Consider the following 15,357-nt stretch of genomic DNA (forward strand, 5'->3'; position numbering starts at 1 on the left):
AATTGTCCATTCGTTTGTGTTTGGGTCTTCTTGTTCGTCTTCCTCGTATTTTAAGTCCTCATAGGTGTGGAAGAATTCAGAGAGGGAGAGGTTGACCACGTGGGCTTCAGCACCACTGGCCGCGTGGGCTTCAGCACCACGGGCCACGTGGTGTTCTTGGTTCTGTGTGGTGGGCTGCTTCTGTTGAGTTTTCTTTTCTTGGTTTTTCTTTGCTGCTGGTTTTTTCTTTTCTTGGGAGCGTACAGCAAGGAGGGCCTCTTTGTAGCTCAGTTTTTTCTCAAGACGAGCCTTGGCTACCCTGCATTCCTCCTTCCATCTGGGACAGGTCCGGTCGGCGGAGGAGTGTGGGCCACCACAGGCAGCGCATTTTTTCTCTGTGTTGGGGCAGACCGTGTAGCGGTGTCCAGGGCTGCCACACATGGAGCAGGTGTCTTCCTGCGCCTCACACTTGTTTACAGTGTGTCCATAGTGCTGGCATTTGTAACACCGTTTCGGTCTGCAGTAGGGCTTGACTGGCATAGTTACCCGCGCCAGTTGAGCTTCCTTGGGTAGGGTGGAGTGGTGTCCGATGAGGGCAGTGGTGTCGGACAGCTTCTTCACAACTTGGAGCTGCTGCTCCTTGAGGAGCTCACTCAGCTCTGCTTTGTCCATGTGGGCAATTTCGGCGTGGGAGATTACACCCAGCTTCAAGTTGTCCCACATGAAGGCAAACATTTTAAAAGGAATGCCGTTGATGTCTGGGATCTCCGCGAGTTGAGCGGGCATGCCCATCTCGGCGAAGGTGATCTTGATGTCACCATGGAGCTTTAGGCGTTCTACCTTGGTGACCCCCACGATCCCATTAGCTTCGAAAAACTTCTGGAGAACTAGGAGGTTTAGTTTCTTGGGGCAGATCGGCGTGTCCGGACGTATCCGCGCCACGTTAACAAACTCGTATCCGTTCATGGTGAGGGAGAGAGAGTGTGATGGCTTCGCCCACGGTTTGGTGGGAGTAGGTGGCGTGCTGTGGACGCAGCGGTAGTATCGTTCATCCAAGGCCGTCCCTCCCTCTTGGAGGTGGGGCGTAGCTTGCGGATGACGCATGCGGCACTCGTGGCCAATGAGGTGGCCACTGAGGTGGAGAATGTCTGTATATAAGCCCGCCCGCCTGCCAGGCCGCCCGTATTTACTATTTCGTCGTCGAGATGGCCCGTACTAAACAGACTGCCCGCAAGTCCACTGGAGGCAAGGCTCCACGGAAGCAGCTTGCCACCAAGGCAGCTCGCAAGTCCGCCCCAGCCACCGGTGGTGTCAAGAAGCCCCATCGTTACAGGCGGAACGTCGCCCGCCATTGAGATCGTCGTTACCGGAAGAGCACAAGAGCTGCTCATCAGAGAAGCTGCCCTTCCAGCGCCTGGTCGCGTGAGATCGCCCAGGATTTCAAGACTGACCTCGCTTCCAGTCGTCTGCCGTCATAGCTCTACGAGCTTCTGCGAGGCTTACCTGGTCTGGAGTCTTTCGAGACTACCAAGCGCATGCCATTCACGCCAAGCGCGTTACCATCATGCCCAAGGACATCCAGCTGGCCCGGCGCATCCGCGGAGAGCGTGCTTAAGTCCTCTTCCTTGGGGAAAAAGAAAAAGCACAACAAAACGTACCAGACATCTATAACTCGGCCCTTTTCAGGGCCAAAGAACTGTTCTGAAGATAATTTTCATGACAATCGAAATGGTTGGTGGTAGGAGAGCGTTAATTTCGGTTACCCAAATCGCCTAACGGTAAGTTGGTAACAGTCGTGCAAACCCTACGAATGTAGTAAAATCTATAAATTCGGGGAGGTGGAGTGGGAACGCACAGCAAGCAGAGCTAGTAACAAATAAATGTATAAAGAATAAGTAAAGTAAATAAATAAAATAAAATAAAAAAGAAAAATGCAATAAAAAAATAAAATAAAATAAAATAAATTGTTTACATGAAATAGGCTTGCTGCAAACAAGAAATGAAACCCAAACACACTCCATGTATGTCACTTTGCAGTGGGTGTAAAAGTACTCCACGCAGAATTTATTTATTTATTTATAATGTTTCGATTTAGTCCTGTTTCTACGCCAATAGAGAATGCAGATTATTATAATTTTTTTTTATTTATTTCCCTCTCAATATATCACTGTCGGTAACTGTCTCTTTAACATGTAACTGTGGCTCCGAAGGAGCCGATTAAGTTGTAGTTGTGGGATGGCGTGTTTGTTGTGCACAAGTAACCTCTTACTTGGAAGAGGTGTACTTGGTGACAGCCTTGGTGCCCTCAGACACGGCATGCTTGGCCAGTTCACCGGGCAGCAAGAGTCGGACAGCTGTCTGGATTTCCCGACTTGTAATGGTGGAGCGTTTGTTGTAGTGCGCCAGGCGGGAAGCCTCGGCAGCGATGCGCTCGAAGATGTCGGTCACGAAAGAGTTCATGATGGACATAGCTTTGGAGGAGACTCCTGTGTCGGGGTGCACTTGCTTCAGTACCTTGTAGATGTAGATGCTGTAGCTTTCCTTCCTCCTGCGCTTCTTCTTCTTGTCACCCTTGGCAATGGCCTTCTGGGCCTTTCCAGCCTTCTTGGCAGCCTTTCCGGAAGTTTTGGGAGGCATGGCGGCACAGTTACTCGTGGCGCGGAGCGCGAGAATTGAAAACTGGCCCGACTACCTTTTCCTTATATACCGAGCGGGCCGCTCAGGATCGAACTGGCTGCAGCTACCGGCTCTCTTCACATTGGATTTGGGTCCGCAGGACAACCCACCTGGCCTGATCCTGAAGCAGTATAAAAGACCAAGGTGGCGGGCGGAAATTTAACTCCGATCACGAAAAGCAGCAGCAGCAACATGTCAGGACGCGGCAAGGGAGGCAAGGTGAAGGGCAAGTCAAAGTCCCGTTCTAGCAGGGCCGGACTCCAGTTCCCCGTGGGTAGGATCCACCGTCTCTTGCGTAAAGGCAACTATGCTGAGCGTGTTGGTGCAGGTGCCCCTGTGTACCTTGCAGCCGTCATGGAGTACCTGGCAGCAGAAGTGCTCGAGCTGGCCGGTAACGCCGCCCGCGACAACAAGAAGACCCGCATTATCCCGCGTCATCTTCAGCTTGCCATTCGCAATGACGAGGAGCTGAACAAGCTCCTGTCTGGAGTCACCATTGCCCAAGGGGGTGTCCTTCCTAACATCCAAGCTGTGCTCCTCCCCCAGAAGACAGAGAAGAAATAAGAACCCAAGGGTCGTTCACACAAGACAACCTAACCAAACAGGCTCCTTTCGGAGCCACAGGATATCACTTAAAGAGAGAAATATACGACATCAACGTTTTGCAGGATAACACTCTATTTTACGTGTAATTAGCATAGTATTGTGGAAATTGAGTGAAATTGTTTTTGAATGTTGTAGATGTGAAGGGGTACTGCGGGGGCCTGGGGTGGGGGACTTAAACGGGACTTAGAAGGGCGCAAGAAGCAGCAGGAGCCAGGGAGGCGACCTTATTTTCACTCTGGTTCATTGACAGTACACATTTACCAGCAGCATACATTGGAGTCATATTGTAATTGTAGACTAATCAGTGTGGGCTAGCTAGCCAATTTGGGATAAACAGCAAGAATGTAATGTCCTCAATGAAGTAATGACATAGTTCAAGATACAATAAGTGAGGTGGCCTGAAGTCTTTGACAGTGTCACATTCAATAATATAGTGCTTTAAAGGTGTATCACAAAGTTTACATGCTGAGTGTTCCGGTATGGGTACAGCGTTACTAACTAGCCAGATGTGTCTGTATCCTAACCTAATTCTGGCCACGACTACATCACACAGGCAGGCAGGAGCAAGTTGTTTGGACACTCTTCCTAGCCCCCTTGGTCCCTGTTCACCTACCTACTGTAGCAGTAAGTAGGTACCTGTTGTAAATCGAAAGGTTGCCAATTCGTATTCAGGGAAAGTTGTTGGAGCTTCTAAACTTGAACTGACACAATCCGAGGAGTGGTGACCCGAGGATCACAGACACTATCTCTCCCTTCCTAACCTCCTGCTCCTTCCTCTGTCCTCCCCAAATTGAACCATGCTATCGCAAAGGTAATAATACAGGTAGAGACAACAACATATTTTCCTATTGTCTTATTATATATTAATAACAGAAACGCTGCCGCCATCCCGGAGGCTTTACATTGTCTCACTGTTCATTCCCTCCACAATTCTTCCTCTTACTTCTTCTTCTTCTTCTTCTTCTTCTTCTTCTTCTTCTTCTTCTTCTTCTTCTTCTTCTTCCATCAATACTTTATTAACGGTGTATGTAAGTTTCACCATGTTTTTCACTACAGCGGTAGAGCAAAGTATATTTTGTTAGCAATAAACCAAAAGCATATTTTATGGCCTAATCATCACTACATAGAACACCACCCATAAAGCATGATACTAGTAGACCACAAAAACTGCTATAAACACCCAAAGCATATTTTATTGCCTAATCATCACTACATAGAACACCACTCATAAAGCATGATACTATTAGACCACAAACTGCTATAAACCACAATAATATACTATACTAGTGACTCTAATTGTGTTACCCAATATTATACGAAATAATACTATAAAACATAATAATAAACACACTAATAGTGTATATTAGTTGAATGCACAATCTGATGAGAGTAAAAAAAAAAACAACATAACAATAACCTAGAAAAGTGTAAATATTTTTGTGCAAACTATTATACTATTAGATAGTCTAAAGATAACTGTATGTGAAGAAAAGGTGTGCTCTCACTCAAAACTTTCTTTAATGAAATCTCCTACTCCCCAGCTGAGCGGTACGCCCAATGGGAAACAAAACGTGGCACATAACACGCCGCCCGCCAGCTCTGGCTCGGTGAATAGGAATCAGTAATCGAGTCCTCCTTTTCAGCTACAGGAATTCCAAAGCCAAAACCGACCAGTCGTCTTACACTGGATTCCCAGTCATGTAGGGATCGGAGGAAACGACGTGGCAGACGAAGCAGCCAAGGCAGCTACACGCTCCAGTACCGTACACATCCAAGTTCCAGCAAGTGTGCAACAGATCAAGAATCACCTCAGAAAGACTACCAAGCTCCACATCAAAAGAGCTTCCTTCATGCACTCAACGCTGGTTCCCAATCAGCCAAATGGTACCTGGCGGCCACAAAAGGGGAACCACCTTTCGCAGACAAGAAAACTCCAAGACAAACCCAAGTCAGCCTTCACCGACTACGACTAGGGTACAAGTGCTCCTGGCAGATGATCGGAAATGACGTCATGGAATGCACCTACTGTCAGGAGCCAGCAGCCAACCCACTTGAACACTATCTCCTCGATTGCGAGGTCACACAAAGCCTCCGAAACAGAACTCAAATCTCCCAAGAAACACACACAACACCAGCAGCCACTCTAACCCGAAAGGCCCATACAGACCACATTCACCACCTACTCCGGGTCATCACACGATACCCACCACCCAGATAGCTTAGAAAGCATCCTCTCCCAGCAAGTGCAGACCCCAGTTCGGGGGGCGCGCCACTCCGAAGCTGACCACGTCCAAGAGTGGGGGCTGGTGGTAAGCGTCCACTGATCGGGGGTCCGCTCACACTTGCAACCTGCAGTATCCCTCCAATCTGCAGGTGGGACCACCTCCAATCCCAATCCGGTCTGGCTGCTCCTGGAGCTCCAGCCGGAACCACCAAACGGGCCGCCTATAGGCAAAGGCCCGTGTCGGACTACGGTCCGACAATCTATACAACAACAACAACCAGGCCGCCCGTATTTACTATTTCGTCGTCGAGATGGCCCGTACTAAACAGACTGCCAAGTCACTGGAGCAGGCTCCTGAGCAACTTGCCGCAAGGCCTTCCGCAAGTCCGCCCAGCCACCGGTAGTGTCAAAACTATCGTTACAGGCCCGGAACCGTCGCCCTTACGTGAGATCCGTCGTTGCCAGAAGAGCACAGAAACTGCTCGTCAGGAAGCTGCCCTTCCAGCGCCTGGTCGTGAGATCGCCAAGTTCAAGACTGACCTGCGCTTCCAGTCGTCTGCCGTCATGGCTCTGCAGGAAGCCTCTGAGGCTTACCTGGTGTGTCTTTTCGAGGACACCAACCTGTGTGCCATTCACGCCAAGCGCGTTACCATCATGCCCAAGGACATCCAGCTGGCCCGGCGCATCCGCGGAGAGCGTGCTTAAGTCCTCTTCCTTGGGGAAAAACAAAAAGCACAACAAAACCTACCAGACATCTATAACTCGGCCCTTCTCAGGGCCAAAGAACTGTTCTGAAGATAATTTTCATGACAATCGAAATGGTTGGTGGTAGGAGAGCGTTAATTTCGGGTACCCAAATCGCCTAACGGTAAGTTGGTAACATTCGTGCAGGCACGATTGTATAGTAGGTCATCAATTCGGGAGGTGGGTGGGTGCAACAAACAAGAGCTAGTAACAAATAAATATATAAACAATAAATAAATAACTAAAATAAAAGAAAATACAATAAAATAAAATGAAATAAATTGTTTACATGTTATAGGCGTGCTGCAAACAAGAAATGAAGCCCAAACACACTCCAGGTATGTCACTTTGCAGTGGGTGTGAAACTACTCCACGCAGAATTTATTTATTTATTTATTTATTATGTTTCGATTTAGTCCTGTTTCTACGCCAATAGAGAATGCAGATTATTAAATATTTTTTTTTATTTCCCTCTCAATACATCACTGTCGGTAACTGTCTCTTTAACATGTAACTGTGGCTCCGATGGAGCCGATTAAGTTGTAGTAGTGGGATGGCGTGTTTGTTGTGCACAAGTAACCTCTTACTTGGAAGAGGTGTACTTGGTGACAGCCTTGGTGCCCTCAGACACGGCATGCTTGGCCAGTTCACCGGGCAGCAAGAGTCGGACAGCTGTCTGGATTTCCCGACTTGTAATGGTGGAGCGTTTGTTGTAGTGCGCCAGGCGGGAAGCCTCGGCAGCGATGCGCTCGAAGATGTCGTTCACGAAAGAGTTCATGATGGACATAGCTTTGGAGGAGACTCCTGTGGCGGGGTGCACTTGCTTCAGTACCTTGTAGATGTAGATGCTGTAGCTTTCCTTCCTCCTGCGCTTCTTCTTCTTGTCACCCTTGGCAATGGCCTTCTGGGCCTTTCCAGCCTTCTTGGCAGCCTTTCCGGAAGTTTTGGGAGGCATGGCGGCACAGTTACTCGTGGCGCGGAGCGAGAGAATTGAAAACTGGCCCGACTAACTTTTCCTTATATACCGAGCGGGCCGCTCAGGATCAGACTGGCTGCAGCTACGGCTCTCTTACATTGGTTGGGTCCGCGAGACGTACCTGGCCTGATCTGAGCTTGCGTATAAAAAAGACCAAGGTGGCGGGCGGAGGTTAACTCCTGTCACGAAAGCAGCAGCAGCAACATGTCAGGACGCGGCAAGGGAGGCAAGGTGAAGGGCAAGTCAAAGTCCCGTTCTAGCAGGGCCGGACTCCAGTTCCCCGTGGGTAGGATCCACCGTCTCTTGCGTAAAGGCAACTATGCTGAGCGTGTTGGTGCAGGTGCACCTGTGTACCTTGCAGCCGTCATGGAGTACCTGGCAGCAGAAGTGCTCGAGCTGGCCGGTAACGCCGCCCGCGACAACAGGAAGACCCGCATTATCCCGCGTCATCTTCAGCTTGCCATTCGCAATGACGAGGAGCTGAACAAGCTCCTGTCTGGAGTCACCATTGCCCAAGGGGGTGTCCTTCCTAACATCCAAGCTGTGCTCCTCCCCAAGAAGACAGAGAAGAAATAAGAACCCAAGGTTCGTTCACACAAGACAACCTAACCAAACAGGCTCCTTTCGGAGCCACAGGATATCACTTAAAGAGAGAAATATACGACATCAACGTTTTGCAGGATAACACTCTATTTTACGTGTAATTAGCATAGTATTGTGGAAATAGAGTGAAATTGATTTAGAATGGTGTAGATGTGAAGGGCGGTTGTGGGGGCCTGGGGTGGGGGACTTAAACGGGACTTAGAAGGGCGCAAGAAGCAGCAGGAGCCAGGGAGGCGACCTTATTTTCACTCTGGTTCATTGACAGTACACATTTACCAGCAGCATACATTGGAGTCATATTGTAATTGTAGACTAATCAGTGTGGGCTAGCTAGCCAATTTGGGATAAACAGCAAGAATGTAATGTCCTCAATGAAGTAATGACATAGTTCAAGATACAATAAGTCAGGTGGCCTGAAGTCTTTGACAGTGTCACATTCAATAATATAGTGCTTTAAAGGTGTATCACAAAGTTTACATGCTGAGTGTTCCGGTATGGGTACAGCGTTACTAACTTGCCAGATGTGTCTGTATCCTAACCTAATTCTGGCCACGACTACATCACACAGGCAGGCAGGAGCAAGTTGTTTGGACACTATTCCTAGCCCCCTTGGTCCCTGTTCACCTACCTACTGTAGCAGTAAGTAGGTACCTGTTGTAAATCGAAAGGTTGCGAATTCGTATTCAGGGAAAGTTGTTGGAGCTTCTAAACTTGAACTGACACAATCCGAGGAGTGGTGACCCGAGGATCACAGACACTATCTCTCCCTTCCTAACCTCCTGCTCCTTCCTCTGTCCTCCCCAAATTGAACCATGCTATCGCAAAGGTAATAATACAGGTAGAGACAACAACATATTTTCCTATTGTCTTATTATATATTAATAACAGAAACGCTGCCGCCATCCCGGAGGCTTTACATTGTCTCACTGTTCATTCCCTCCACAATTCTTCCTCGTACTTCTTCTTCTTCTTCTTCTTCTTCTTCTTCTTCTTCCATGAATACTTTATTAACGGTGTATGTAAGTTTCACCATGTTTTGCACGACAGCGGTAGAGCAAAGTATATTTTGTTAGCAATAAACCAAAAGCATATTTTATGGCCTAATCATCACTACATAGAACACCACCCATAAAGCATGATACTAGTAGACCACAAAAACTGCTATAAACACCCAAAGCATATTTTATTGCCTAATCATCACTACATAGAACACCACCCACAAAGCATGATACTAGTAGACCACAAAAACTGCTATAAACACCCAAAGCATATTTTATTGCCTAATCATCACTACATAGAACACCACTCATAAAGCATGATACTATTAGACCACAAACTGCTATAAACCCCCAATAATATACTATACTAGTGACTATAATTGTGTTACCCAATATTATACGAAATAATACTATAAAACATAATAATAAACACACTAATAGTGTATATTAGTTGAATGCACAATCTGATGAGAAGTAAAAAAAAAAAAAAACAACATAACAATAACCTAGAAAGAGTGTAGAGTATTTTTGTGCAAACTATTATACTAGTAGATGGTCTAAGATAACTGTATGTGAAGGAAAAGGTGTGCTCTCCACTCAAACTTTCTTTTTATGAAATCTCCTACTCCCCAGCTGAGCGGTACGCCCAATGGGAAACAAAACGTGGCACATAACACGCCGCCCGCCAGCTCTGGCTCGGTGAATAGGAATCAGTAATCGGGCGGAGTATAAACAACACCGCCGCCAATGTGCTCCTCCCATCTCTGAGGAAATCTGGCGGGCAACTTAGTATTATATTAGCATGTAATAATAATAACAATAATAATAATAATAATAATACTACTACTACTACTAATAATAATAATAATAATAATAATATTAATAATAATAATATTAATAATAATAACATGCAATTTCATTTTATAACACATACTAACAAAATAGTGTATAGCCTACTATACTTAACTATAATAGGTTAGGTTGCGTAGGAGGATCTAAAAAGTACAGTAGTATACACACACACACACACACACACACACACACACACACACACACACACACATACATACATATAGACAACAAACTAAATTAGAAACCACACGTCAGTGAAGTTATCAAATCCTCCAGTTTCCGTCTCCACCTCCTACGCCGACTCAAGTCCCTCGGTGTTCCTGCACACGAGCTCCTCAGTGTTTACACAACATTCATACTTCCCAAGTTCACCTATGCCTCCTCCACCTGGTCTTCCTCCCTAAATGCCACACAACGTAAACACCTCGAAAAAGTGCAAAAGAGGCCATGCAAGATTATTCTCTACCCTTCCTACTCCACATATCAAGAAGCGCTCAACACACTGACCCTTTAGACTCTCACTGACCATCACCACGACCTCATCTGCAAATTTGGTAAGAAGCTTCTACACCATCCCCGACACCGGCTCCTACTACCACCTGAGATCCCTAGTCCGAGAATTGCTCTTCGACACCACAACCGCATCCAGCCCAGCCCATACGTGCACGAACTGATCGCTATAAGAACAGCCCAGTCCCAACCATTGTAAAAATTATCGATAACTTGTAATAAATCAGTGTACTCACTCCCAGTAAACACTACTCCTTGCACTGTCACTATGTTGAAATGAACTGTAGTTTGAGCTTTTCCCCAGCTAGTTATTATATGTCTTATTTGTGTCACTCATGTTACTTGTATATTATTTGTAATTCGTAACCCATTCCCCAAATATGTAACTGTATATTTTCAGCCTTCTGGCTGCCAAGCACTTTCAATAAACCGTTAATTATTATTATTATTATTATTTATATGTTGTCCGATACCAACTCACTCCCCTGAACCCTCCTCCCCACCGGACTATCAACAAGTTCTTGCCATAAGGTACTATCTCATTTGGCAAAGGAATGGAACCAGTGATGAATAGTGGTGAACAGTGCTTAACTCAGTGAAAAACAACTCGGCAGTTGAGTCTTACCCAAGCTAGCTAACCACCTTCACACAGTGAGGTCCCAGGTACCCAGTTATACTTCCCCTGAGACTCCACGATAGAGAGGCCTGGGACCACACCTCACCCACTTGAATGAGTGAGTCATGTCGACCACGTGGTGTCCCCAAGATGCTACGACACCACGTAGTGAATGTTTTGCTACAGCATCATCATGTGAAGTTCCTCATAACACCATCTGTGAGGTAACTGCTACATCATCAGGCCCCTCATAACGCCATCTGTGAGGGAGTTACTACACTACGTGTCTGGTGTTTAACATCTCACCTTACATTATCTACGCGTGCAAACATCAATCTGTATGTTCACTGTGTGCTCCTTCACCTTTCTCTAATGAGGGCTTTTGTTAAACCACCAATGTATGATGTACTAAGTCATTTGTGTCCAATGTATACTTTCGAAAAGCCCTTGTTTGGGGAAGGTAGGAGAGAGTAGTCGTCATTATTGTCCAAGCCACATTATTTATGTCTATATATAAGTAATGTAGGCTGGTTTTTAAATACCTCAATCACCTAACGGTGCCGTTTGTATATTAAGAAATACCGAAGCCATACAGTACAACACCAGCGAATATGAAGTATCACTGTAACCGGCAACTGTTACTCACTCATACCTACATACATATATAGAGTCTTTACAGAATGATAGCAGACACGAGGAAGACGAACAACAAGAGGAGAAGAGTTAGAAGAAAATCAACTTCAAGCTAAGAAGAAGAATACCAAGACATTTCCTCCAAACAAGAAAACAACACACACACAATCAAGCCGACCAAACACTGAGAAACCATGGCGGAACCCAACATGCACCGGACGCTTGACCTGACTCTATCCTGCCGCATCCAGGCGAGTTGCTGCTTAAAGTCCCTCACGCAAGCGCTGTTTAGCCACTGCACCTATTCTATCCTCCTAAAATTCACTTCAATCCCCCCTGCCACTAGCATGTTATGTATGTATGTATGTATGTATGTATGAATGAATGATAACTGCAACTTTGCGTATTAAAACTCATTACTCTTACCGAAGTAATATAGTGCGTGGTTATGTTATGTCATGTTAGGATAGATTATAAACTACATTGGGTTACATTTCGTGAGGTTCGGTGACGCTACAGGAAGTTAGGTGAGGTACCTGGAGGTTAGGTGAATGTTGACTGACTGACTGACAATTACTAGGAAGTGGTTCCAACACGTTCACGCACAACCTATACTCATACCACAAGTCCAGAATTAGAGAGGATCATGTTATTGGATATATTTTCAAAGATTTACTCAGTGTCTAACCAACTCTTTAGCGATTTAAATGTGGACCTAAAATTAGGTCCGTATATTTGTTTGTCGTGGTGGTGGTGGGTGGTGTGCGCCCGTCCATCAGGTTGATTAACCACCAAAACCATAAAGGGTGCGGCCCTGCCGTTTCAGGGCATACACCACATCCATGGCGGTGACGGTCTTCCTTTTTGCGTGCTCGGTGTAGGTGACGGCGTCACGGATGACGTTCTCCAGAAACACCTTGAGGACGCCGCGGGTCTCCTCGTAGATGAGGCCGGATATACGTTTAACACCTCCACGCCGAGCTAGACGACGAATGGCGGGCTTGGTGATACCCTGGATGTTGTCACGAAGCACCTTACGATGACGCTTGGCGCCACCCTTTCCAAGTCCCTTGCCTCCTTTGCCTCGTCCAGTCATGTTGTTGTGGTTGCTACTACAGGTGGTCCTGGTGTGGCTTCGCCCACGGTTTGGTGGGAGTAGGTGGCGTGCTGTGGACGCAGCGGTAGTATCGTTCATCCAAGGCCGTCCCTCCCTCTTGGAGGTGGGGCGTAGCTTGCGGATGACGCATGCGGCACTCGTGGCCAATGAGGTGGCCACTGAGGTGGAGAATGTCTGTATATAAGCCCGCCCGCCTGCCAGGCCGCCCGTATTTACTATTTCGTCGTCGAGATGGCCCGTACTAAACAGACTGCCCGCAAGTCCACTGGAGGCAAGGCTCCACGGAAGCAGCTTGCCACCAAGGCAGCTCGCAAGTCCGCCCCAGCCACCGGTGGTGTCAAGAAGCCCCATCGTTACAGGCCCGGAACCGTCGCCCTTCGTGAGATCCGTCGTTACCAGAAGAGCACAGAGCTACTCATCAGGAAGCTGCCCTTCCAGCGCCTGGTGCGTGAGATCGCCCAGGATTTCAAGACTGACCTGCGCTTCCAGTCGTCTGCCGTCATGGCTCTGCAGGAAGCCTCTGAGGCTTACCTGGTGGGTCTTTTCGAGGACACCAACCTGTGTGCCATTCACGCCAAGCGCGTTACCATCATGCCCAAGGACATCCAGCTGGCCCGGCGCATCCGCGGAGAGCGTGCTTAAGTCCTCTTCCTTGGGGAAAAAGAAAAAGCACAACAAAACCTACCAGACATCTATAACTCGGCCCTTCTCAGGGCCAAAGAACTGTTCTGAAGATAATTTTCATGACAATCGAAATGGTTGGTGGTAGGAGAGCGTTAATTTCGGTTACCCAAATCGCCTAACGGTAAGTTGGTAACATTCGTGCAGGCACGAATGTATAGTAGGTCATCAATTCGGGAGGTGGGTGGGTGCAACAAACAAGAGCTAGTAACAAATAAATGTATAAAGAATAAGTAAGTAAATAAATAAATAAAATAAAAGAAAATACAATAAAATACAATAAAATAAAATAAATTGTTTACATGAAATAGGCGTGCTGCAAACATGAAATGAAGCCCAAACACACTCCATGTATGTCACTTTGCAGTGGGTGTAAAAGTACTCCACGCAGAATTTATTTATTTATTTATTATGTTTCGATTTAGTCCTGTTTCTACGCCAATAGAGAATGCAGATTATTATAATTTTTTTTTTTTATTTCCCTCTCAATATATCACTGTCGGTAACTGTCTCTTTAACATGTAACTGTGGCTCCGATGGAGCCGATTAAGTTGTAGTAGTGGGATGGCGTGTTTGTTGTGCACAAGTAACCTCTTACTTGGAAGAGGTGTACTTGGTGACAGCCTTGGTGCCCTCAGACACGGCATGCTTGGCCAGTTCACCGGGCAGCAAGAGTCGGACAGCTGTCTGGATTTCCCGACTTGTAATGGTGGAGCGTTTGTTGTAGTGCGCCAGGCGGGAAGCTTCGGCAGCGATGCGCTCGAAGATGTCGTTCACGAAAGAGTTCATGATGGACATAGCTTTGGAGGAGACTCCTGTGTCGGGGTGCACTTGCTTCAGTACCTTGTAGATGTAGATGCTGTAGCTTTCCTTCCTCCTGCGCTTCTTCTTCTTGTCACCCTTGGCAATGGCCTTCTGGGCCTTTCCAGCCTTCTTGGCAGCCTTTCCGGAAGTTTTGGGAGGCATGGCGGCACAGTTACTCGTGGCGCGGAGCGAGAGAATTGAAAACTGGCCCGACTAACTTTTCCTTATATACCGAGCGGGCCGCTCAGGATCAGACTGGCTGCAGCTACGGCTCTCTTACATTGGTTGGGTCCGCGAGACGGCCACCTGGCCTGATCCTGAGCTTGGTATAAAAGACCAAGGTGGCGGGCGGAAATTTAACTCCTATCACGAAAAGCAGCAGCAGCAACATGTCAGGACGCGGCAAGGGAGGCAAGGTGAAGGGCAAGTCAAAGTCCCGTTCTAGCAGGGCCGGACTCCAGTTCCCCGTGGGTAGGATCCACCGTCTCTTGCGTAAAGGCAACTATGCTGAGCGTGTTGGTGCAGGTGCACCTGTGTCCCTTGCAGCCGTCATGGAGTACCTGGCAGCAGAAGTGCTCGAGCTGGCCGGTAACGCCGCCCGCGACAACAAGAAGACCCGCATTATCCCGCGTCATCTTCAGCTTGCCATTCGCAATGACGAGGAGCTGAACAAGCTCCTGTCTGGAGTCACCATTGCCCAAGGGGGTGTCCTTCCTAACATCCAAGCTGTGCTCCTCCCCAAGAAGACAGAGAAGAAATAAGAACCCAAGGTTCGTTCACACAAGACAACCTAACCAAACAGGCTCCTTTCGGAGCCACAGGATATCACTTAAAGAGAGAAATATACGACATCAACGTTTTGCAGGATAACACTCTGTGGAAATTGAGTGAAATTGTTTTAGAATGGTGTAGATGTGAAGGGCGGTTGTGGGGGCCTGGGGTGGGGGACTTAAACGGGACTTAGAAGGGCGCAGAAGCAGCAGCAAGGGAGGCGACCTTATTTTCACTCTGGTTCATTGACAGTACACATTTACCAGCAGCATACATTGGAGTCATATTGTAATTGTAGACTAATCAGTGTGGGCAAGCTAGCCAATTTGGGATAAACAGCAAGAATGTAATGTCCTCAATGAAGTAATGACATAGTTCAAGATACAATAAGTGAGGTGGCCTGAAGTCTTTGACAGTGTCCCATTCAATAATATAGTAGTGCTTTAAAGGTGTATCACCAAGTTTACATGCTGAGTGTTCCGGTATGGGTACAGCGTTACTAACTAGCCAGATGTGTCTGTATCCTAACCTAATTCTGGCCACGACTACATCACACAGGCAGGCAGG

The 15,357-nt window shown here is 47.1% G+C and overlaps 1 pseudogene; it reads left to right on the top strand.

The window, feature by feature from the left end:
* Positions 1 to 1,184: 1,184 nt before the first annotated feature.
* LOC121866714 lies at positions 1,185 to 13,176 on the top strand (annotated as a pseudogene).
* The last annotated feature ends 2,181 nt before the right edge of the window (positions 13,177 to 15,357 follow it).

The sequence above is a fragment of the Homarus americanus genome, unplaced genomic scaffold, assembly GCF_018991925.1.
Source record: "Homarus americanus isolate GMGI-L3 unplaced genomic scaffold, GMGI_Hamer_2.0 scaffold9158, whole genome shotgun sequence".
Taxonomy (NCBI): Eukaryota; Metazoa; Arthropoda; class Malacostraca; order Decapoda; family Nephropidae; genus Homarus; species Homarus americanus.